This window comes from Protopterus annectens, chromosome 9.part0, assembly GCF_019279795.1.
Source record: "Protopterus annectens isolate FY-2018-M chromosome 9.part0, PAN1.0, whole genome shotgun sequence".
NCBI lineage: Eukaryota > Metazoa > Chordata > Ceratodontiformes > Protopteridae > Protopterus > Protopterus annectens.
In genome coordinates, this window is record NC_056743.1 from 586633195 (window position 1) to 586659439 (window position 26245).

Sequence of the window (26245 nt, forward strand, 5' to 3'; positions counted from 1 at the left end):
AAGCAAATACACCACATAGGTTGTATAGGATAGAGAAGTACAGACAAGTCCCAGCAAAAAAAGGGGGATGGTGGGTAACCTGGACTGCAGCAGTGAATACACTCGAACATCTACATTTATGGTAGGTACACAAATGTACTATATTCATCGTGTTTCACTGTTGCAGTCATTACACTTGGGTTGAATCCCAAAGCTGAGGTTGGGTGGCTGGGTCTAAATAGGATTAGGAGTGGCTATGAGGCCCTGTAGAACTGCAGTGGCAAAGCCTGCTCTGGATTTAGAGTAGAGAGGTAAGTGGTAGTGCTTGGTAAAAGTGTGCACTGAACTCCAAGTTGCAGCCTCCAAAATTTCCTTGGTTGGTACTCCTCTGAGAAAGGCTGCTTAAGTGGCTGCTGCCCTGGTAGAATGTGGCCTAATATTCTTAGGCACTGACTTACCATGCTGTGCATAGCAGAAACGAATAGTGTCCTATCCATTTTGAAATAGTCTGTTTTGAAATACCCTTTCCTTGTGATTCTGCAGCATATGCTACAAACAGATTCTCAGTTTTTCTGAAAGCTTTTGTTTTGTCCAAGTAGAAGCGTAGCTGCCTGTGTATGTCCAAAGAGTGCAGAAGTCTCTCCCCTTTATTCTGGGGATTTGGATAAAAAGTTGGCAAATGAATGGTTTGGTTAAGAGCCACACTGGATACTACCTTTGGCATAAATGTTGGGTTTGTCCTTAAAGAAACCCTGTCCAGATGAAAAATGATAAAAGGTTACACTGCCATTAAAGCTTGTAACTCTGAGACTTCTTGCTGAAGTTATTGCTAGGAGCAGAGCAGTTTTCCACGATAAGAATTTTATATCAGCTGTATTGGCTGCCACAAAAGGAGGCAGTGTGAGCTTTTCTAAAACAAAGTTGAGGTCCCATGTAGGTATCTGTGCTCTCCTTGGGGTCTTATGTTTTTTGCCCCTCTGAGGTACTGTCTTAGCAGTGGATGAGAGAAAATAGGAGGTTCTGTATTGTAATGAGCTGCAGAGGCATGGATCTTAACTGATGAGAAGGATAGGCCTTTGTCCAGCATCTCAGTTAGGTATTGTAAAATCTGAGGAATATTTGGAACAAGTGGTTCAAGTCCTTGTGCCTGGTTCCATGCACAGAATCTCTTCCATTTTTCTGCATAAGATTTCCTGGTGCTGGGCCTCCTGGCTTCCAAAATGACATCCGTAACAGCTTTAGAGAGAGGTGTGTTCTGAGTGGTTATATCTGCCATGCAGCCAGATTTAAGGTTCCGAGTTGGCTGTGCAGGATCTGATTGTTTTGTTGAGTCAGAAGATGAGGAATTTGAGGTAAAGTCCAGGCTGGGCCTTGAGACAAGCGCTTTAGGATTGGGTACCAGTTGCTGGCGTGGCCAGTCTGGGGCAATCAGAATCATTTTTGGCTTCTCTTGTCTGACTTTTAGGAGCACCTTTAGAAGGAGAGGCAGTGGTGGAAAGGCATAAAAGTACAGTTTTGTACCTACCATAAATGTAGATGTTAGAGTGCTCATACAGCTGCAGTCATAACAGATGGGGTTATCCTGCCGTCAGGCGGGTCCTCGGTCGGCCGAATTCCAAAGTCTAGGTCCGGCATCAGTTGTCGTCGCTTCTTCCCTGATGTCAGTGCGACTGCGGTATAAAAGAGGCAGCCGACGCCATTTTCTTCAGTTTTTCTTGCCCCAGATGTCAGGTGCCCCCAGAAGGAAGGCAAACAATGTTATGCAAAGATGCAATGTTGATAAATCAAAAACAGTAGCTGCAAGCAAATACATCATGAAAGAATACCCCAAAAAGATTATATGAAAAGTGTTTGTCATAAGCCTGACCTAAGAGGGGATGGAGGGAGGGAAACCTGGACTGCAGCTGTATGAGCACTCGAACATCTACATTTATGGTAGGTACAAAACTGTACTATGTTCATCGTGCATACAGCTGCAGTCATAACAGATGGGTAGAATCACAAAGCTAAGTAAGGGTGGTAGGCACTAAGTGGAACTAGGAGGATCTAGGATGCCCTGCAGGACTGCTGTGGCAAAGCCCGCTCTAGATTTTGAGTATAGTGGGAGGTGATAGTGCTTGGAGAAAGTGTGCACTGAACTCCAGGTGGCTGCTTCCAAAATGTCCTTGGTAGGGACCCCCCTGAGGAAGGCTGCAGAGGTAGCTGTGGCTCTGGTGGAGTGGGATCTGATGCATGCAGGCACCATTTTTCCATGAAATGAGTAACAAAAGCGTATGCAGTGGGCTATCCATTTTGAAATTGTCTGTTTGGAAATAGCCTTTCCTTGAGCACCTGCAGCATAGGACACAAAGAGTTGCTCAGATTTCCTGAATGGCTTTGTTCTGCCCAAATAGTAACGAAGTTGCCTGTGAATGTCCAAGGAATGTAGTAGTTTTTCTCCTTTGTTTTGTGGATTAGGATAAAAGGTAGGTAAGTGGATAGTCTGATTCAAAGCTACACTGGATACTACCCTTTGGCATAAAGGTAGGGTTGGTTCGTAAAGAAACTCTGTCCTGATGGAAAATGACGAATGGCTGCACAGCCATGAGGGCCTGTAGCTCCGAAACCCTGCGTGCTGAGGTGATAGCCAGAAGAAAGGCTGTTTTCCATGACAAGTACTGTAACTCTGTTGAAGAAGCTGGCTCGAAGGGAGGAAGGGTCAGCTTTTCCAATACGAAGTTGAGGTCCCAAGCAGGGACTGGTGGTTTCCTTTGGGGTTTTATATTCTTTGCCCCTCTGAGGAACTGCCTTAAGAGAGGATGAGAGAATAATGGAGGATCTGTGTAGTATTGTGCAGAAATGGCTGAAGCGTGGATCTTGATGGAGGACAAGGAAAGTCCATTGTTTAACATCTCAGCTAGGTACTGTAAAATTTGAGGTATATTTATTACCCAAGGATTCTGTCCCTTTTCTTGATTCCAGGCACAAAATCGTTTCCATTTGGCAGAGTAGGCCTTTCTAGTAGGTGGTCTTCTGGCTTCCAAGATGACGTCCTGCACCTCCTTGGAGAGGAGAAACTGTTGGGAAATCAAGGAATTCTCCATGCAGCTAGATTTAGAGTTTTGAGATGGCTGTGAAGAGTTTTGTAGTTGTGCTGGGACAACAGAAGCGGGACTAGAGGTAGGGTCCATGGTGGGGAATGTCAGGCTCTTCAGAAGCGTATACCAGTGTTGTCTTGGCCAGTCTGGAGCAATGAGAATCATTTTCGGCATCTCTGCTCTGGCTTTCAGTAGAACTTTGGGCAGCAGAGGAAGAGGCGGGAAGGCATAGACTGTAAATGTTGCCCAATTGAAGGAAAGTGCGTCCACTTTCCAGGCCTGTGGATGATAGGTCCTTGAACAAAATTTTTTCAAATGGCAATTTCTGTGGGTAGCAAAGAGATCTATGTCTGGCTGTTCCCATGCCTGAGTTATCTTTGTGAAAACTTGAGGATGCAACTTCCATTCGTGTGGATCTGTCATATTTCTGCTTAGGTTGTCTGCCAGTGTGTTTTCCTTCCCTGGCAGGAATTGTGCCAGTAGTTGAATTTGCAATTCCAGTGCTGTGTTCCATAGGGTCATGGCTTGCCTGCACAGGGGATATGAATGAGTTCCCCCGTTTGTTTATGTGCCACATCACTGTGGTGTTGTCTGTCCTTATCAATAGCTGGCCTGGATGCAGTAGGTCTTTGAAGGTCATAATAGCCTTTTGCACAGCTAGCATTTCCTTTTGGTTGATGTGAAGGCGCTTTTCTTTTCGGGTCCATTTCCCCTGAATGCACTGATCTGTCATGTGTGCTCCCCAGGCATAATCTGAGGCGTCTGTTGTGATGATTTGAGTTGCTTGAGGTACACAGAAAGGAAGACCTGTGTTTCTTTGGCAAGATTGAGCCCACCACAAATTCCTTTTGAAGGCATGGAATGAGTGGTATAATTGCTTCCAAGTTGTGGCTGTGTTGAGACCATAAGTATTTTAGGTACCATTGAAGTTTCCTCATATGCAGCCTTTCACACTGGATTAGTAGGATGCAAGATGCCATGAATCCCAGAGCCTGCAGGACTTTCCTTGCAGTTAGCCTGGTGTAAGTTGTCATTTTTCTGAAGTATTGAGACAGTTGCCCTTGCTTGTCTGGCGTGAGGTAGGCCATCTGGGTGGTTGTATCCAAGTTGGCACCCAGGAAAATTATTTGTTGAGAGGGTATTAGTTTTGATTTCTTTTTGTGGACTGTGTATCCCAGGTAGTTCAACAGTTTTATTACAAACGCCAGGTGTTGCAGTAGTATGTCCTTGCTGTCCGCTTGGATCAGGCAGTCGTCCAGATATGGGTAGATTTGTATCCCTTGTAGTCTGCAGAAGGCGATTACTGATGCCAGGCATTTCGTAAACACTCTGGGCGCAGTAGATAAGCCAAAGGGCAATGCAGAGAATTGGTAATGGGTTGAACCTGCAAGAAATCTGAGGTATCTTCTGCAATCTTGTCTGATAGGGACATGCAGGTATGCCTCCTTGAGGTCCAATGTTACCAGCCAAGACTCCTTGCCCAGCATGGGAAGAAGCCGCTGTAATGTGAGCATCTTGAATTTTGGCACCTGTAGATATGCGTTTAGGATGGATAGGTCTAAGATAGGTCTCCAATCTTTGTCTTTCCTTGGTACCAGGAATAGTCTGGAATAAAACCCTTGACCTTGTTCTTTTGCAGATACCTCTTGAATTGCTTTCATGTCCATGAGAGCTGAAATTTGTTTTTGTGCCTCTGCCCTTTGATTTTGTGGCAGGTTTGGCATGCCTCTCATTTTTGGAAGGGTGTGAAAGTGGAACCTGTAGCCTCTGTCTATAATGTCCAGAATCCATTTGTCTTTTGTAACAATATGCCAATTTTTTGAGAATGTCAGTTTTCCGCCCAAAGGTGCTGCCATTAAAGCTTTGCTTGGCAGGTGTAGGGGGAAGTCATTGTGTCTGTTTTCTAAAAGACTGTGATCTATCTTCTCCACCTCTTGGGGTTGGTGCTTGCCACTGTCTGGCTCTGAAAGATCCTTGAGGTTGCCCTCCACCCCTTGGACGCCTGTATCTGCCCCTTTGAGGTCTGTCCGTGGCTGGAAAGGACCAATTTTTTGAAGGCCAGTTTCTGCTGAAATGTGGAGGCTGTACCTGCAGGAAATCTTTCACTGTTTGCATTGATTTCGCTTTTTCCTCAATTTTCTTTAGCACCTCCTCTGCTTTAACACCAAACAATACATCTTTTTGAAGAGGTGCATCAAATAATTTAGCTTTGACATGATCTGGTAAGGTTTACTCTTTGAGCCAAGCATGCCTACGTATAACAGACCCCGTAACAGCAGCTCTACATGAGGCTTCTAAAGCATCAAAACCACACTGCAAGGTATGTTTACCCACTTGCTCTGCACCATGCAACAAATCCTGCAACTCTTAAATCTGGTTGTGTCATCTTGCTTTTCAGCTGAGATATCAAAAACTGTTGATATTTTAACATATGGAACTGACAGTTTAATGCCCTTATGGTTAAAGTGGCCGAGGTGTACACCTTTTTCCCCCACCTTTCTAAAGCTCTGGAATCTCTCTCTGAAGGTAATGGGTTTTTAGCTAAAGGCCTTAATTCCCTTGGGACCCTGTGAAATTGTTTCTGGGTCAGCAGTATGGCTTTTATATAGGAACTGGTGAGAATCAGGAACCCGGTAATACCTGTCTGGTTTAACAGGAGCTGGAGGCAAAGAATCTGGATTAAGGCTGGCTTCTGTGTACACATCATCCAATATATCTAAAACAGGAGGGAGAGCCAGAGGCCTATGCTGGGGAAGCAGAAGAAATTCCCTGAGCCTTTTCTTGGAATCTGAGTAATCTTGGCCTTCCCAGTGAAAGTGTTCCCTCAATGTATGCAGGGTTTCCCCGAAAGAGAAGTCCTCAGGGGGGGAGACAGAGGGAATAGACTCCGCTGCATCAGAGTCTTCGAATGGAGAATAGGCATAATCCTGGTCCTCAGATAGTTCTGAGGTAATAGAAGCTTGATCTGAGGAAGGGTAGTCTTCCTCTAATCTGGGCCTTTTGCCAGAGGGGGGTTGAGAACCCTTAATAAGAGTAATCAAATCCTCAGCCATTTTAAGCATCTGTTTTTTAGGCATGGTGCCTTGACAGGGGTCTGAGGAACCTGTTTTTTGGTTTTCGTGGCTGCTTAAGATTTAGTGAAGGCTTTAATAGAGAAGGAGGAAGGCCTGAAGACCCCTTGAGAAATGGCAGGCCTGTCTAAATTCTGAGTTTCCCCGCCAGGAGTGGCGTCGGTATCTGTAGTAGGAATGGGGGCCGAGGAGCCTGCGATCTCGGGTACTAAAGACACCGGTAATGCATTGTCATCAGTACTCAGGGGCAGCGTAGGCGCCTCGCTGAGTACCGGAGAACCGGTAGTCGACCTTAGCGTGGTATCAGTAGGAGGTGCGGACCTCGTATGTCGGTCCTTATCTTTGCGTTTTTTGCTCAAAACTGGAGTCAGAGTATCAGACGACATAATATAATTAAATTTTTTGCCAAAAAAGTGAAAGGCGAACTCCGCCCGACGCTTAAAAGTGCGCTTGTTGAATCTAGCACGAAAACGGCAGGCCGAGACGACGTGGTCTGGGCCTAAGCAAGGTATACAGAAAGAGTGGAAATCCTTATGCGGTATTTGCTTCCCACATGAAATGAAATTATTAACTTTGTCCGACATCGGTCTGAGGCAAGAAAAGTTTCCCCAACGGGGTACTTAGCTTTAAAGAAGACTTCGGCTGAAATACTTTCGTAAATCTAAGGAGCTGGCCGACCGGCACTTGCGAACTGCTTCTGCTTCGGGCACCGTGCGGCAAGAAAGACTGAAGAAAATGGAGTCGGCTGCCTCTTTTATACCCCTGTCGTACTGACGTCAGGGAAGAAGCGACGACAACCGACGCCGGACCTAGACTTTGGAATTCGGCCGACCGAGGACCCGCCTGACGGCAGGATAACCCCATCTGTTCTGACTACAGCTGTATGCACAATGAACATCTGATAGGGTTTTCCAGCTGAATGATAGAGCATCCACTTTCCATGCTTGTGAGTGACAAGTCCTTGTGCAGAATCTCTGTAGTTGGCAGTTGTGAGGGGAGGCAAAAAGATCTATGTCTGGGCATCCCCATTTCCTTGTTATCATGCTGAACACCTGTGGATTTAGTTTCCACTTGTGAGGGTCCATGAGGTTTCTGCTTAGTTCGTCTGCCAGAGTATTTTTCTTTTCTGGCAGGAATTGTGCCTGCAGATGTACTTGATAGGTCAGTGCTGTGTTCCACAAAGTCATGGCTTGCCTGCAGAGGGGGTAAAAATGTGTGCCCCCTTGCTTGTTTATGTACCACAAAACTGTAGTATTGTCCGTCTTTAGTAATAGTTGTCCTGGATGTAGTAAATCCTTGAAGGCTGTCAGGGCATTCTGTACAGCTAGCATCTCTTTTTGATTGATGTGAAAATGCATTTGGTACACGGGCCACGTGCCTTGAATACATTATCCTGCCATGTGTGCCTCCCAGGCATAATCCGATGCATCTGATGTTAGTGTCTGCCTGGCTGGGTAAAATGAAAGGCGGTCCCTTATTGTGGTGACAGGCCAGTGCCCACCATCGAAGCTCCTGTTCCAGGCAGGGAATAAGAGTTATTATTGTTTCTAGCTGTGGCAATGTTGAGTCCAAACACTTTTTAGATACCACTGTAGCCTCCTCATATGCAGTCTTGCATATGGAATTAGCAGGATGCCATGAAGTCCAAAGCCTGCAGAATTTTTCTTGCAGGTAGCTGACTCTGTGTTGCCATCATCTGAAACTAATGAGTCAGTTGTCTTTGCTTGTCTGGCGTGAGATAAGCCATCGGGGCAGTTGTATTTAAGCTTGCACCCAGAAATATTACCTCTTGAGAGGGCACTAGTTTTCATTTATTTTTGTTTATTGTGTACCCTAGGCAAATTAGTAATCTTTTTACAAACGCCAGATGTTTTAGTAGAATGTCCTTGCTCTCTACTTGAGTAAGGCAGTCGTCCAAGTAGGGATATATTTGAATTCCTTTTTCTCTGCAAAAAACAATTACTGGTGCCAGGCATTTTGTGAAGGGCCTGGGTGCAGTAGATAAGCCAAAGGGCAGTGCAGAGAATTGGTAATGCATTGAGCCAGCTATGAATCTGAGGTATCTTCTGCAAGATTGTCTGATTGGGACATGCAGGTATGCCTCTGAGGTCTAAAGTAACTAGCCAAGCCTTCTTGCCCAGCATGGGTAGAAGTTGCTGCAGTGTCAACATTTAGAATTTTGGAACATCCAGGAAAATATTTAGAATTGACAGGTCCAGTATTGGTCTCCATGCATTATCCTTTCTGGGTACCAAGAAAAGTCTTGAGTAAAATCCTTGTCCCTGTTCTAGCTGTGGTACTTTTTGAATAGCTCTCATGTCCATGAGAGCATAAATTTGTTTTTGTGCCTCTGCCCATTGATTGTGTGGCAGGTCTAGCATACCTTTTGGCCTTGGTAGGGTGTGAAAGTGGAAACTGTAACCCTGAGAAACAATATTCAGTATCCATTTGTCCTGGGTGATAGTGTGCCAATTTTGTGAGAAAAGTGCTAGTTTCCCCCCCCCCCCCTAAGGGTGCTGCCAAAATGTTAGTGCTTGGCATAGGTAGAGGGAAGTCATTGGGACCGTTTCCTATAAGGTTGTGATTTGCCTTCTCCGCCTTTGGGGGCTGAAGCACCCCACTGTTTAGGTCTGTATGAGCCTTGGGGCCGAGATCTGCCTCTTGGGCGTCTGTATCTGCCTCTTGTGGCCTGTCTGACACTGGAAAGGAACAATTTTTTGAAGGCCAGTTCCTGCTAAATCTGGGTGGCTGAACCTGTAAGAAATCCTTACTGTCTGCATTGATTTTGCTTTATCGTCCATTTTCTTTAACACCTCTTCTGCTTAACACCAAACAAAATATCATGCTGTAATGGAGCATCCAATAATTTTGCTTTAACATGATCAGGTAAACTTTGTTCAACTCATTACAGCCGAGTGACGCCTCCAGGTGCATCTGCAGTTACCGCCTACTGCTCCTCTAGGCGTCAAATATTGCTTGTTCATATTTGCATTAATAATTCCAAAACCATGCCCTATAAGAGGTATCAGAATATTTTATCTTGAAGCATACATGATGGCAAACACAATTGTATTGATATTTGACCTATGTCAATGAGTATTTGTTAGAATTGTAAGGTGATAACTTTATTTTTTAAAGACTCAAGCCACGCCCACTAGGAGTTAAAGGTGCACAATCAAAAGAGCTGTACTGGAGGGAATGAGCATGCCTTCGAATGACAGAACCTGTAACTGCGGCTCTGCAAAAAGCCTCTAATGAATCAAAACCACATTGCAGAGTATGCTTTCCCACTTCTTCAGCTGCATGCAATAAATCCTGCATTTCCTTATTTTCAGAACATTCTGAGCTTGTAAGCATTTTCTGTTTTAGCAAAGACATTAGGTATTGTTGACATTTAAGCATGTGAAACTGGCATTTTCAAGCCCTTACAGCTAATGTAGCAGAGGTGTAAACTTTTTTCCCCCATCTGTCCAGTGCTCTAGAATTCCTAATCAGAAGGAACAGGGTATTTTGCAGTGGAAGCCTTGACCCCTTTGGGACCCTGAGAAATTGTTTCTGGGTCAGCAGCAGGGTTTTTATAAAGAAATCTATGAGAATCTGGGACCCTGTAGTACCTATCTGGCTTGACTGGTGCAGGGGGTAAAGAATAAGGAAACAAACTGGATTCAGAAAAAACATCAACAACAATATCTAGTACAGGGGGGATAGCAAGGCGCCAGTGCTGAGGCAGCAAAAGAAAGTCTCTGAGCCTTTTCTTGGATTCTGAATAATCCTGGCTCTCCCATTGGAAATGCTCCCTCATGGTGTGCAAGGTTTCCCCAAAAGAGTAATCCCTCAGGAGGAGAGGCTGAAGGGATAGATTCTTCCAGCGTCAGAGTCCTCATAGGGAGGAAGAGAATATCCCTGTTCTGAAGGGGAATCAGAGGAAATAGAAACCTGGTCAGAGGAGTCATAGTCAGCATCTTGCCTAGGCCTTTTATCAGGAGGGGGATGGGAGCCCCTGATCAAAGTAATTAGGTCCTCGGCCATTCTAAGCATCTGTTTCTTTGGCATGGTTGACTGTCCAGGGGAATGCTGTACTTGTTTGTCTTTAATGGTGTTTTAGGCTTTGCCTTGGCTGCTAAAGTTGCCTTGATAGTAAGCTGTGTAGGTCTGAAAACACCCTCAGAAGCAGATGCCTGCTCAGCAGCTCCGGACCAATCTGAGGGATTAGTTTCCCGTAGGCCCAATACCTTCAGTTTCCAGAGGCCTAGTTGTCTCCACGTGGGAGTCGGAGGCGGCCTGTGGCTCTGCGGTAGCGGGTGTCAGGGGCTGCGAAAGCGCCTCACTGAGACCTGGCAACTGGCCTAGAAGAGGCTTCGTTGGTTTTGGACCTCGGATGCCTGTCCTTTTCTTTGTCCTTGTGCTTTTTATGAACTCCGGTTGTCCGTTGTTCCGACGGCATTATATAGTTAAACCTTCAGCCAAAGTAATGTAAAGCAAAATCAAACAGACGCTTAATAGTGCGTTGGTTGAATCTAGCGCAAAACTGACAACTAGCAATGTCGTGGTCAGGGCCTAGGCAAGGAATACAATAAGAGTGAAAATCCTTATGAAGTATTTGCTTCCCACAAGAAATACAATTGTTAACTTTTACTGACATCGGTCTGGAGCAAGAAAAATTTTCCCCAATGGGGTACTTAGCTTTATTGAAGACTTCGGATCTGAAATTCAATTTCGAAAATCTCAGGAGTCGGCCGACCGGCACTTGCGAACTGCTTTTGCTTCGGGCACCGCGCGGCAAGAAAGACTGAAGAAAATTGTGTCGGCTGCATCTTATATACCCCTGGCGCACTGATGTCAGGGAAGAGGCGACAGCAACAGATGCCGGACCAGGACTTTGGAATTCAGGCCGACTGCAGGTAGCCTGCCAACAGGATAACCTAAGAGTAATGACTGCAACAGTGAAACACGAACATAGAATACGAAAATAATTAGCTGAAAAAATAGCCCGACGACAAATCGTTCAGCAGTTGAACAAGGCATAAAACAGACCGCGAGGGACGTCGTGGTCTGGGCCTACACAAGGGATGCAATAGGTATGAAAATCTCTATGAAGAATTTGCTTTCCACAGGTAAGACAATTGTTAACTTTTACTGACATCGGTCAGAGCAAGAAAAAGGATCCCCAATGGGTTACTTAGCTTTTTTTGAAGACTTCAGGTCTGAAACTCTAAAATAAAAATTTCAGGAGTCGGCCGACCGGCACTTGCGAACTGCTTCAGGAACCACGCGGCAAGGACAGATGTAATTGCATCTGCTGCATATTTTATACCCCTGACGTCAAAGAAGAAGCGACAGCATCTGACGCTGAAATCCAAAGACTCTGGTATTCAGGCCGGCTGAAGCCTACCTGCAAGCAGATAACCGAAATGTGCTGACTGCAACAGTGTAACATGAAGAACATCTGATAGTGCATAGAGCCTGACCTGAAACGTACATATTTCCTGCAAGATTCCCTTATGGGGATGTGCAGATAAGCTTCTTTTAAGTCTAGGGTGGCTATCCAGGAGTCCATGGCTAGCATAGGAAGCAGCTGTTGGAGAGTAAGCATTTTGAATCTTGGAACCACCAGGAAGGTGTTATGAATAGACAGATCCAGGATAGGGCGACAAAAATTTTCTTTCCTGGGTACCAGAAACAGTCTGTGGAGTAAAAACCTTGTCCCCTTTGCTCTGCTGGGACAGGCTGAATAGCCTTGATACCGAGAAGAAAAATTACTTGCTTTTGGGCCTCTGCTCACTGGTTTGGGGGGAGGTCTGGCCATCTGCTTGGAGTTGGCAGTGAGTGGAACTAGAATCTGTATCCCTGGGATACAATATTCCAAGATCCATCTGTCCTGGGTAATGTACTCCCAGTTTTTTCCATGCAGGGCTAGTTTTCCTCCTAAGGGTACAAGTACTTGGGCAAGGCTTGGAAGAGTTAAGGATAAGTCATTGTGAATTTTTACCATAGAGTGGTGGCTTCCTACTCCCTGTTTTTGAGGCGGGAGCAGTCCATTGTTTTGATCTGTGCATAACCATAGACTGTAGTCTTAGTGGTCTGCTGCCCCTGGGTTTGGACTGAATGTCTGGGAGGGACTAGAAAACACCAGTTTTTTGAAGGCCAATGCCTACTGAATCTAGTTGCCTGTACTTGCAGGAAATCTTCAACAGTTTGCATAGATTTAGCTTTTTCCTCAATCTTTTTGAGGACAACTTCTGCTTTAGTGGGAAAGAGACGTTCTTGGTTTAATGGAGCATCTAGTAATTTTGATTTGACATAGTCTGGCAAGACTTGTTCCTTAAGCCAAGCATGCCTTCTAAGAACAGACCCAGTGACAGCACCACTGCAAGATGCTTCTAAAGCATCAAAACCACATTGCAAAATATGTTTTCCCACTTGGCTAGCAGAATGCATTAACTCTTGTAAATCTTCACGCTCTGCACAATCCTGAATCAACATCATTCTCTGTTTAATTAGCTCCATAATATGTTGCTGATACTTTAACATATGAAACTGGCAATTTAAAGCCCTGATGGCAAGAGTAGCAGAGGTGTATACCTTCTTGCCCCATCTGTCTGAAACCCTGGAATCCCTTTCCGAAGGGGTAGAGTTTTTGGCTGCAGTAGCCTTAATGCCTTTAGGTCCCTGGGAAATGGTCTCTGGATTTGCAGTAGGATTCTTAAAGAGGAATTTGTGGGAGTCAGGTACTCTGTAGTACCCGTCAGGTTTCCTGGGAGCTGGAGGCAAACTATCAGGGGTAAGGATGGACTCCATGAAGACATCATCTACAATTTCCAGAAAAGGAGGGATAGCTAGCGGCCTGTGCTGAGTCTCTTTTTGGACTGCGGGTAGTCCTGGCACTCCCAGCAGAAATGCTCTCCAAGGGAAAAAACCTCTGGTGGAGAAGCAGAGGGATGGAATACTCTGCATCAGAATCCTCGTAGGTAGATAAAGGTATGTCCTGGTAATTAGAAGGATCAGCGTCATCGGATTCATGAGCTGAAGAATCAGACGGAAAATCAGTTCTGGGACTTTTAGAGGGGAAGGCTGGCTTCCCCTAATTAAAGTAATAAGGTCTTCAGCCATTCAAAGCATTTGTTTCTGTGGCATGTCGGCCTGAGAATGCGCTTTGATCGTCTGTTTCCTTGGCGTAGTGCAAACTCTGGGCCTGAGAAATTCGGTATTTTTGGTTTCAAACAAAGTCGTCTGTTTATAGTGAACATCGGAAGGCCTGAATACACCCTCAGAAGCGGGTGCCTGCGTAGCAGCTCCGGACCCATCCAAGGTAGAAACGTCTGCAGGTTCCATAGTCAAAAAAGCATCTCACAGCATAACGGACCCCAAATGGGTCTCAGTAAAGGCCTGCGAATCTGTAGAAGCGGGTATCAGGGGCTGCGAAAGTGCCTCACTGAAAACCGGTGGACTGGCAACTAGCTCAACGGAAGCGTTGGCAGCAGTTTTGGACCTATCCGGTCTGCCTCTTTCTTTATCCTTACGTTTTTTAGGAAGATAGGTAGTCGGATTTCTTACTGAAGCTATTTCGGAATACGGAGAACAAGAGGGCAAGAAGTTAGCGACAAAAATAGCCCTACAACAAATAATTCTGACGTTTAACAAGGCACAAAAAGTACAGTTGTGTACACTTACCAAAAATGTAGATGTTCAAGTGTATTCACTGTTGCAGTCATTAAATTTGGGTAATCTGCTGGCAGGTTGTCCTCTGTCGGCCTGAATAACAAAAGTCTAGGGTCCTGCGTCGGTTGCTGTCTCCTCTTCCATGACGTCAGCTCATCAGGTGTATAAAATATGCAGCAGACACCATTTTATTCAGTTTTTCTTGCCCCAGATGTCAGGTGCCCCCCAAAAAGGAGAGCAAAATTATACATATACAAAAATAAACAGTAAATATACATAAATGCACCGTTAGAAACAAACATTACCTTCATATAAAAGCAAATACACCACAAAGGCTTTTGTGCATAGTGAAGGAAAGAAAAGGTATAGAAAAGGGGATGGCGGGTGGGTAAACCCAGACTGAAACAGTGAATACACTTGAACATCTACATTAGGTAAGTGTACACAACTGTACTATGTTCTTCGCGTTTCACTGTTGCAGTCATTACATTTGGGTAGAATCCCAAAGCTATGGATGGATAGGAGGAAGGAACTAAACAGCATTAGGAGCGGCTATAAGCCCTTGCAGAACTGCAGTGGCAAAGCCTGCCCTGGATTTGGAGAAGAGTTGCAAATGATAACGCTTTGTGAAGATATGAACAGAGCACCAAGTAGCAGTTTCTAGAATGTCTTTGGTTGGAACCCCTCTGAGAAAAGCTGCTGAAGTAGAGGCAGCCCTGGTGAAATGTGATCTGATCCCCTTGGGCACAGGTTTACAATGGTGCAAGTAGCAGAAATGAATGCAGTGGCTTATCCACTTACAGATAGTATGCTTTGATATAGCCTTCCCCTCTGACCCTGCAGCAAATGCTACCAGTAGTTGCTCAGACTTTCGTAGAGATCTGGTCCTGTTTAAGTAGAATCTTAGTTGTCTGTGTACATCCAATGACTGCAGAATCTGCTCACCCTTGTTCTGCAGATTTGGGTAAAATGTTGGCAGGTGACTGGTCTGGTTAAGAGCCACACTGGATACCACCTTAGGCATAAAAGGATTGGCCCTGAGGGACACCCTGTCCGGGTAAAATATAATAAGTTCCCACTGCCATGAGAGCCTGTAGTTCTGAAACCCTTCTAGCTGAAGTGACTGCCAAGAGAAGAGCTGTTTTCCAAGATAGAAATTTTATATCTGCAGCAGCTGCTGGTTCAAATGGAGGCAGGGTGAGTTTTTACAGCACAAAATTGAGGTCCCACGAAGGAGATGATGATCTTCTGGGAGGCCTTAAATTTTTGGCCCCTCTAGGATACTGTTTAAGCAGAGGACGAGAAAAGAGGGGAGGCTCTGTGTTGTAATAAGCAGAGATGGCAGAGGCATGGGTTTTTATGGAAGAAAAGGATAGGCCCTTGTCAAACATCTCAGTCAAATATTGTAAAATCTGAGGAATATTGGGCTTTGCTGTGTCTGCTCCTTGTGCTTGGGTTCCAAGCACAGAATCTCTTCAATTTATCAGCATAAGATTTTCTAGTACTAGGCCTTCTGGCTTCCAAAATGACATCCATCACAGATTTACTGAGAGATGTTTGAATAATTAGTTGATCAGCCATGCTGCAAGATTCAAAGTTTGGAGTAGAGTGTGCAGAATCTGATAGTTCTGCTGATACAGTAGATGAGGTACATGAGAAAAGTACCATGGAGGAAGCTGAGACATATTCCTTAGAAGTGGGTACCAGTGCTGGCGAGGCCAGTCAGGTGCCACTAGGATCATTTTTGTTTTTTCCTGTCTGACTTAGTAAGACCTTGGAGAGTAAAGGGAGAGGGGCAAAGGCATAGACTGAAAGGTTTCTCCAGCTGAAGGATAGGGCATCCACTTTCCATGCTTTTTTGTGATGAGCTCTTGTTGAGAATTTGTCCAACTGATGATTTTGGAGAGGCAAATAGATCCATGTCTGGGCACCCCCATTTCTGTGTTAACATGCTGAAGATTTGTGGATCCAGTTACCATTTGGGCGGGTCCATAAGATTTCTGCTTAGGTCGTCTTCCAGAGTATTTTGCATTCCTGGCAGGAATTGAGCTTGAAGATGTATTTGGTAAGACAAGGCTGTGTTCCACAAGGCCATGGTTGGCCTGCAAAGGGGGTAAGAATGTGTACCCCCCTTGCTTGTTCATGTACCACATAACTGTGGTGCTGTTCGTCTTTATCAGTAGTTGTCCTGGATGAAGTAAGTCCTTGAGGGCTGTCAGAGCATTCTGAACAGCTAGCATCTCTTTCTGGTTGATATGCACATGCATTTGGTTTGGGCTCCATTTGCCCTAAATGCATCTCCCTGCCAGGTGGACCCCCCAAGCATAGTCTGATGCATCTGTAGTTAGGTTTTGGGCAGCAGGGGGTAGAGTGAATGACAGTCCCTTGTTTTGGTGACATGTCTCTGCCCACCAAAGAAACTCCTATTGTAGGCAGTGAATGACAGGAATCAATGTTTCCAGACTGCGACAATGCTGACTCCATAAACTTTTTAGGTACCACTGAAGTTTCCTCAAATGCAGTCTCGCATACTGAATTAGTAGAATGCAGAAAACCATGAACCCCAAAGCCTGCAGAATTTGTCTTGCAGATAACTGGGCATTTGTTGCCATTTGTTTGAAGTATGTTGTCAGTTGCCTTTGTCTTGCGTGAGGTAAGCCATCTGGGCAGGTGTATTCAAGCTTGCACCCAGGAATGTAATCATTTGCGAGGGTACCAGTTGAGATTTCTTTTCGTTAATGGTGAACCCTAGGCATGCTAGAAATCTTATTACAAATGCCAGATGTTGAAGAAGAATGTCCTTCTCCTCTGCTTGAATGAGACAGTCGTCCAAATAAGGATAAATTTGAATGCTTCTTTGTCTGCAGAATGCAATTACTGGTGACAGGCACTTTGCAAAGACCCTGGGCGTAGTAGATAAGCCAAAGGGCAGTGCAGAGAATTGGTAATGCTGAAAACCTGCTTTGAAGCAGAGGTATCTTCTGCATAATTCCCTTATTAGGATATGCAGGTATGCCTCTTTTCAGTCTAGAGTTACTAACCAAGCATTCCTGCCTAGCATAGGCAGTAGCTGTTGTAAAGTCAGCACTTTGAATTTTAGAATGTCCAGGAATGTGTTCAAAATCGATAAGTCCAGTACTGGACGCCATGAATGGTCTTTTTTGGGTACCAGGAAAAGTCTTGAATAAAAACCTTGTCCTTTTTCCTTTTCTGGTACCGGTTGAATAGCCCCCATATCCATGAGGGACATTACTTGTTTCTGGGCCTCCGCCCACTGGTTTTGTGGCAGATCCGGCCATCCGTTTGGGATTGGCAAAGTATTTGACTCCTGGATGCCTTGTCCATTTTGATATGGTAGTAAGCATCCTTGAGGTCGATGGAGCACATCCATACTTCTTTTCCCAAAAATGGGTAATCGACTGCAATGTGACCATTCGGAACTTGGACTTTTTTACATGGTTGCTCAATCGGCTGAGATCCAATATGGGTCTCAGGTCCCCTGTTCTTTTCGGCACCAAAAATAATCTTGAGTAAGTCCCTAATCCAATCTGGTCTGAGGGGACATGTTGGATGGCACCTTTTTCTTGCAGCTTTGAAACCTTTGAAGCTGCGTAATTCCTTTGACTGGGTGGAACATCTGGGACTTTTCTGACTGGAGGAGGGTCTGACGAAAGGGAATGACATAACCTCCGGAAATTACTCAAAATCCATTGGTCCTGGGTGATGTCTTGCCAGGCCTCCGGGTATAACTATATTCGACCCCCGACTGGCTCCGGAAACGCACAGTCGGGCCTCTCATCAGGAGCGACGGTAGGCAGAACCGCGAAAGGAATTGCGGTCTCCCGAGTTGCAGGGGCCTCCTCTGCCTCTAGGGTGGCGTCTTCCTGAATAACCCCCCCTCCTCTGCCTCTGGAGGGGGTCTCACCTTGTGCACCAGTAAAAACCTGCTGATTTCTTGAGCCTCATCTCCCCCCCCCCCCATCTGGGCCTTGGGATAAGGCCTAGAGGGAAGGGAAAAATGGACCCCTACAGCAGAAAGAGTCTTTCCCTCCTGCTCGCACCTGGTGAGGGTGTCTTTCACCTTGGTTCCGAACAAAGAGGAACCGTGAAAGGGGGCGTCGGTGAAAGGGGGCGTCGGAGAAAGGGGGCGTCGGAGAAAGGGGGCGTCGGAGAAAGGGGGCGTCGGAGAAAGGGGGCGGAGAAAGGGGGCGTCGGTGAATGAAGACTTAAAGGCCTCAGCGAAATAACAAAGGCGCATCCAGGCCTGCCTCCTACGGGCAACTCCTGAACTTGCTGCCCTACTCACTCCCTCGGCTGCATATGAAATCAGCCTCATGGAGGAGTTAACGATGGAATTGAGGGTAGACATCTGGGCGTTAACAGTCTGGGCCACCGCCTCAGAAATGTTACCCGTGAGAGCATCTCCAAGCTCCCTGAGGAGAACTCTCTGGAGCCGTGTAAAGTGAGATAAGTAGTTCAACGACCGTAAGGTAAAGGTCACTGAAGAGAGGGTACGCTTCCCGTACCGGTACATGGTCCTAGACTCCTTGTTAGGAGGATGGACGGTGGAAGAAGTCTTGGTTAATTCCTTCTGAGTGGCCGCTGCCACCACCATGGCATCAACAGGGACTCCATTGGACAGAAATTCCTTACCAGGGGGAGCAGACAGAAATTTATTGGGTCTCCTGGGCACTGGTTCCACAGAATCAGGGTTCTCCCACACTCTCCGACAAATCAAATCCAGGAGCTCGAAGGGTGGGGACATCCAGGAGGCGGAGGGCTGAGCACCGAAGGCCTTCAGGAAGACAGACTCCTCCTCTGAGGGGGCTTTGAATGGCCAGTCACCTCTGTTTCAATATCTCTAGGATGTCACAGAAAAACATCCTCCGAGGACGACTTGGGGGACCCCTCCGATTCCTCGAGGTCAGGATCTGAGTTGAGAGACTCATCCTGGGAGTCTATCTGCTTCCTCTTCCATGTTTTCTTTCTAGGGGGCTCCTCGGGCAAGCACTCTGAGGGGCCCTCAGAAACTTAGGGACCACTCATGGGGTACCCCTGAGGCCTTGGGGCTGCGCTGTCTAAAGATAGCTGGTGATCAGAGACCCACACCGGGGTGGTAGGGGACAGAATGACCGACACGCATAAACCCCCTGAGTCCGAGGAGCTACCAGCCTCTGAAGCCACGACAGGAGTCGGGCTTCCCCGTGCCGAAGCACAGACAGGGAGACTAGGAACCGAGATATGTCCCGAAGCCTCCCCCTCGGGTCCGACTGAAGAATCCAGAGTCCTGAATCCCGTGGACGGTGCAGACGGGGTCGGAGCGGACGTCGGCACAGATAAGCCAGGAGGGGCCATCGAAACCGACCTGGAAACATCACATGGAGCCGAACACTCCAGCTCCGAAGTGCTCAAAGGAGGAAGTATCGAAATAGGATGCAGGATGGGCTGTGGAGCCAACTGGGACGGAGCCGAGAACAATTTTGCCAAAACTGGTGACTTGAGTCTCTGCACCACTCTATTGAGGTCCACATCTGATAAGGTCCTGGAAGATTTGGAGGACAGGGAGGGAGATCGAGATCTCCTCTACGGTGATACTTGCCTAATACTAGGCGATCGGCTCCGAATAGTTTCCGATATAATTGGAGCAGACGCCAGTTCCATCATCACTGACACTTCATCCTTGGCTCCACTGTCCTCGGGGGCCACAGGAGCCAAGGATGTCGAAGCTGATTTAGCTACTTTCTCCGGTGGCTCCGAGGAGACTGAAGGAGCCGGAGACCTCTTTTTTGATTTTGTGGTTTTAGCTTTAGAGCTGGGGAGCAGATTCCAGACCCTCTTCGAAGGAGGGTTTCAGAAGTCCCTTCAGAATTAACTTACTCTTTCTTTCATGAAGCACCCTGGGACTAAATGCATGACAGAAGCTGTAAAACTCCTGCAGATGGATTGCTCCCAGACAAACACATACCGAATGTCCATCGGTAATGGACATTTTATAGCCACACTGAGCATTTCTTGAAGCCCAAGGGCTTGTGCTCCTTAGAATCTTTACACATCTCAAGGAATTACCAATAATCACCAAGACAAAAAAAATCACAGGTATAGAACAGACTGGAAAAAAACAGCCACAGACTACACCGCACTTAGCGCAGGAAAAACTACCACTTTAACAATCTTCTGACACACACAAAAAGGGATTAGGACTAAAACCTCTAAATTAAACTGTTTTAGACCAGAAGTTAGAACACAGGGAAGCAAGGGGACAAACTAGGTCCTCTAACTGAAATGGGCCTAGCCAGTTGGAACATCTAGTGGGATACCACAGAAACAATCACACACACAAAAATTTCCACAAACACCAAATTAGCAAAAGCTATTAAAATAGCTTTTTGTTTGTAATAAACTCTCTCAAGAAGAAAAAAGGTACTTAGCCACAGCCAAGAGTGAGACCACGTCCGAGCTAAACGAGCGGCAAACGAGATCTGGGAATATAGAGCAAGGCAGCATGGGATACTATCTTAGCCCAGCCAATAGAAAGACTTCGAGCTAGAAAAGTTTGTCCAAGTCGGAGCAGACATTCTGCTCCGAAACCCACGGGTAAGAATGTAGGCGAGATTGGACTACATATCATAAAATTCAAATTCCAGGGAGAATAATGAGTCTTCAACTGGAGGCCTCATGTGAAAGTAACCTTTTAGAAAAGCTTTAGACAATTGGTGAGCCATAATATTCAATCCATCAATCCCTAGATGGAAATTAGATATAGCAGCTAGTTGTACCTGCACCGTAGCAGCCACTGCTCCTTTCTTGAAAATTTCTGTCAAGAATTGTAAAATAGAAGACAATGGTGCTTGGTAAGGATCAATATTATGGTAGGAAGCCCAAATGGAAAATCTCTTCCACTTACTACGACAACTTTCTAGTGGAAGGCTTATGGGAAACCAAAAAAATTTGACTAGTAACATGGGAAAGATTATAAAGCCTGATTATGCGGGGAATTGGAGCAGCCAAGCGGTTAGCTTCAGTGTCTGCAATGAAGGATGGAGATCCCCTGACAGATGTGTCAACAAGTCCGGAACTGGGTGCAGGATCCATGGGCCTTCCAGAATGTGATGGTAAAGAAACAGAAACCAAATCTGCCGAAGCCAATGAGGGCCTTTAAGGATGATTGTCCATCCCAGCGACTTTGCTTTCTGTAAAAATCTGGGTATCAGAGGAATTGGGGGAAGTGCGTAGAGGAGACCCGGAGGCCAATCGTGGACAAGAGCATCCTTCGGGGACTGAGCTGGCGGGGGAATCAGGGCAAAATAACTTCTGCATTTGATGTTGATATGACTGGCAAACAGGTCGCAGGAAGGCTGGCCCCATTTGCGGAAAATTCTGTCCGCAATCTCTTGCTTGAGGGACCATTCGTGGAGCAATAAAATTGCCCTGTTCAGTTTTGTCCGATATGACGCTGGATTTGCCCGGGATGTGCATTGCTAACAGAAAGCGCTGGATTGACACTGCCCACTGGCATACTCTGAGGGCTTCTCGGCAAAGGGGGTAAGACTTGGTCCCGCCTTGCTTGTTCAGGTACCAGACCAATGACATGTTGGCTGTCTATATTGCAATTGCCCCTAGAGGAAGAGAGTCCTGAAAGTAATGCAACGTTAGAAGTACTGCTCTCATCTACAGGACAATGATATGCAGATGTGATTCTTGATCTGTCCATGGGCGTTGGGCAGGCTTTCCCTGAAAATGCCGCCGCCCCCCCCCACTCTATCAAGGGAGCGTCTGTGGTCACAGTGACAACGGGAGGGGGTAGCATGAAGGGACGTCCTATTGTGACATGAAGACACGTCAACTACCACTGAAGATCCTTCTTGCAAGAAATCGTTAGCAGGATTGTGTGATTCATTGGAAGTTCTTGGTAAGACCATTGCGTGAATAGGAGCCACTGAAGAATCCTCAAAATCATACTTGCTAACGCCATCAATCCTAGTACTTACAATACCTCTGCAGCTGGTGCTCTGTTCTTTGACACCAAGGATGTGATGTGTTGGCGAAGAATACAAACCCTTTCTGGTGGAAGACAGAGTGGTGGTTGATGTGTCTAATTCAGTCCCTATAAAAACGATATGCTGCGATGGCAACAAGGCAGAATTTCGAAGTTGACTGTAATGCCTAGCCGATTGCAGAATGTCACAGTAGCCTCTCTCACTTGAAGAAGTTGATGCCTGGTGGTGGAGGTAAGGAGCCAATCGTCCAAGTACAGAAACATCTGGAATCCAAGACGCCTCAGGTGAGCCGTGACTACTGCCATGCAGTTGAACACTCTGGGGGCAGTAGTGAGACCAAAGGGCAGAGCTCGGAATTGATAATGACTGGCTCTCAGCCAGAAATGCAGGTGATCCCTGGATGGTATGGCCATCTTTCTGTGGTAGTATGCATCCTTGAGATCGATCGAGCACATCCAATTGTCTTTCCCTAAAAAGGGAAGTAAGGACTGTAGCATGACCATTCGGAACTTCTCTTTCCTCACAAATTGGTTGAGTCTGCTAAGATCCAAAATGGGTCTCCAGTCCCGTTTTCTTTAGAACCAAAAAGAATCGAGTAAGTTCCTAATCCTGTTCGGTCTGCCAGGACTGGCTGGATGACACTTTTTTCAAGCAACAGGCGTACCTCTATTGCTGCTTGTTCCCTGTGACTGGGTGGAAAGTCTGGGAATTTTTTGACGGGATGGGGCTGGGTGGAGCACTGTATGAAATAACCTCTGGAAATGATACTTTGCACCAAACTATCGTTTGTTATATCTAGCCAGGCTTCTTGGTACAATGACAAGTGACCCCAGACTGTCTCCAGAGTAGAACAGCCGGGCCTCCCTTCAGGAGCACTGGTAGGACTGACCAGAGAAGTGATCTCTGTCACCCTAGTGTTGCGGATCCCCTCTGCCGCAAGGGCAGGGTCTTCCAGTGTAACCCCCTCCTCTGCCTCTCGAGGGGGGCTCTCCCCGTGTGTCCTGAAAGGCTCCTTAGGCTTTCTGGAACATCTTTCCTCCCCTCTGACCTTTAGGATAAAGTCGAGTGTGGGGTGGAAAAACAGACTCCAATGGCAGAGAGTCTTTCCTTCTTGTTCACACCTGGTCAAAGTCTCCTTCACCTTTAGCCCAAACAAGGATGAGCCGTCAAATGGGGTATTCGTAAAGTAAGACTTGAAGGGTTCTGCGAAGGTACAGAGTTGAATCCAAGCATGCCTAGAAAGAGCAATTCCAGTACCTGCAGCTCTACTCGAACCATCAGCTGCGTAACATACGAGACACATGGACGAGTTAACTATTGAATTAAGAATAGCAAGCTGGGTAGCAACTATATCGGATGCACTCGTAGCTACAGCATCCTGAAGAGCATCTCCCAACTCCTTAAAGAGATCTCTTTGCAGTCTGGTAAAATGGGTTAAGTAGTTCAGTGATCTGAGTGAGGAAAGTCGCTGAGCTAAACATGCATTTCCCATATCTATCCATGATCCTGGATTCTCTGTTAGGAGGATGGATAGACTAGGAAGACTCAGACATTTCCTTTTTGGTGGCTGCCGCCACCACCATGGCATCAACAGGGACTCCCCTTGGTCAAGAAGGGCTTATCTACGGGGGCAGAAATATACTTATTAGGCCTCCTAGGGACAGCTTCCATAGATTCTGGTGACTCCCACGCCCCACAAGAGACCAGATCCATAAGCTTATCGTAGGGCGGAGACACCAAAGAGGTGGAAGGTTAAGACCTGAATGCCTTCATGAGAACAGACTCGTCCTCAGTAGGGCTCTTGGATTGCCAATCACCCCTCTGCCTAAGAATTTCAAAAATCTCCGCAAAGGAGATGTCCTCAGAGGGGGATCTATGGGACCCTTCTGATTCATCCAAGTCGGTGTCTGATGTCAGAGACTCCTGTGGGGAGTCCAAATGCCTCCTCTTGCATAACCTCTTCCTAGGAACTTCTTCAGGGGGAGCCTCTGGAGAGGACTCGGAAGAGCAGGGAGCGCCCTGTGGGGCTAACTGAGGCTCTGGGTCTCTACATTTGGAATGACCGGAGGAAACAAACTGACACAGGCACTTTAGGGGAGGAAGAGGCCAGACCTAGAGATGAGTAAGTCTTGGGAGACAACCCTCGCCTCATGGCTTTGAATGCACCATGGCTCCGATGAGAAGGAGTCGACGGATCATGAGGAGCCGCGATCTCCTCCTGCACCAAAGCCGCGGGCTCCAAGACCGAGGTAGGAGCCAAGATCACCCGAGCCGAAGACCCAAGAGGAAGAGTCGGCACTGACAAATCTGTGCGACTATCCTCCCCGGACCAGACCGGAGAGTGTCGGCTCCTAGAGTCCCCGGTCGGCACCGAGGACGTCTGAGCAGATGGAGCAGACTACAGTGGAACAGGTGTTTGCTCCAAGGGATCCACAATCATCAGGTCAGCCTCTTCCGGCTCCAAAGGTATAGTATGGCTCTGAGGAGGAGCAGGCAATTCAGGAGTAATGTTCTTCGGCTCAGACGGTAGGGTCTGAGCAGACAGCAATTTAGCTAGGCCTGGTGCCTTTAAGGGCTTCTGAACCAGCCGGTCCATATCCAGATCGGACAGGCTGACCCAAGACCTGGAGGAGTGAATAGATGACGCCGATTGGAGAAGTGGAGAGGGAGGTTTTTTGGCAACCGGTTCCAAAGCAGTGTACCAGGTCAGAAAAAAAACAGACTGTCGGCTCCAAAGACAGTGGAACCGAAGTCAACACTTTCCAACTTTTTCCCTTTGTTTGTCCTGGATTCTGAGGAAGATTTGGACGATTTGCTGGCCCCACCCTGGTAAGACAATGCCTCTGTGAAAGGGTGTTTAATAATACCCCATGTCAACTAAAGTACAGTTTTGTACCTACCATAAATGTAGATGTTCGAGTGTATACACTGCTGCAGTCTATCCTGCCGTCAGGCGGTTCCCCAGTCGGCCTGAGTTCCAAAGTCTTGGTCTGGCGTCGGTTGCTGTCGCCTCCTCCCTGATGTCAGTGCGACAGGGGTATATAAGATGCAGCCGATGCCATTTTCTTCAGTTTTTCTTGCCCCAGATGTCAGGTGCCCCTAAAAAGGTAGGCAATTCAAACTGCTAATAAAACATACATAAGAAAAGCAATCAACAACCTTCAGTTACCAGCAAATGCTCCCCATAGGTAGTAAAGGGTAGAAGACATAGGTACGTACCAGCAAGAAAGAGGGGAAGGAGGGAGGGTAACCTGGACTGCAGCGGTGTATACACTCGAACATCTACATTTATGGTAGGTACAAAACTGTACTATGTTCATCGTGTTACACTGCTGCAGTCATTACACTTGGGTAGAATCCCAAAGATGAGGTAGGGTGGCTGGTTCTATAAGGCATTAGGGGTGGCTATAAGGCCCTGCAGCACTGCAGTGGCAAAGCCAGCTCTGGATTTAGAATATAGAGACAGATGGTAATGCTTGGTGAAGGTATGTACAGAACTCCAAGTTGCTGCTTCTAAAATGTCCTTGGTAGGTACTCCTCTGAGGTAGGCAGTTTAAGTGGCTGTTGCCCTGGTGGAGTGAGATCTAATGCTGTTAGGTACAGGTTTCCCATGGTGTGTACAGCAGAAACGTATACAGTGACCTATCCATTTTGAAATAGTCTGTTTTGAAATGGCTTTTCCCTGTGCTCCTGCAGCATATGCCACCAATAATTGCTCAGTTTTTCTGAAAGCTTTGGTTTTGTCCAAGTAAAAGCGTAACTGCCCGTGTATGTCCAAAGAATGCAGTAGTCTCTCCCCTTTGTTCTGTGGATTTGGATAAAAGTTGGCAAGTGAATAGTTTGGTTTAGAGCCACACTTGATAGCACCTTCGACATAAAAGTAGGGTTAGTTCTTAAAGACACCCTGTCTTGGTGGAAAATGATGAAAGGTTCCACTGCCATTAGTGCCTGTAATTCTGAAACTCTTCGTGCTGATGTTATTGCCAGGAGGAGAGAAGATTTCCAAGAGGTATATTTTAAATCTGCTGTGTTAGCTGGCTCAAAAGGAGGTAAAGTTAATTTTTCCAACACGAAGTTGAGGTCCCAAGTTGGAGTAGGTGCTCTACGGGGCGGTCTTATGTTTTTAGCCCCTCTGAGGTACTGTTTTAGCAAGGGATTAGAGAAAATTGGTGGATCCGTGTTGTAATGAGCAGAGATGGCAGAGGCGTGGATCTTGATGGATGAAAAGGAGAGGCCTTTGTCCAGCATCTCAGTTAAATATTGTAGTATCTGAGGAATATTTGGGACAAGAGGGTCAAGGCTGTGAGCCTGGTTCCAGGCAAAGAATCTCTTCCATTTATCCGAATAGGCTTTCCTGGTACTAGGCCTTCTGGCCTCCAGAATGACTTCCATAACAGCTTTGGAGAGAGGCATTGCTTGCTTAACTAAGGAATCTTCCATGCTGCCAGGTTTAAAGTCTTTA

The 26245-nt window shown here is 46.5% G+C and overlaps 1 protein-coding gene across 1 annotated transcript in view; it reads right to left on the reverse strand.

Moving 5' to 3' along the window:
• TIA1 (TIA1 cytotoxic granule associated RNA binding protein) overlaps window positions 1–26245 on the reverse strand; it is a 1460724-nt gene that overhangs the window by 966712 nt on the left and 467767 nt on the right. The gene's annotated exons all lie outside the window — the stretch shown is intronic.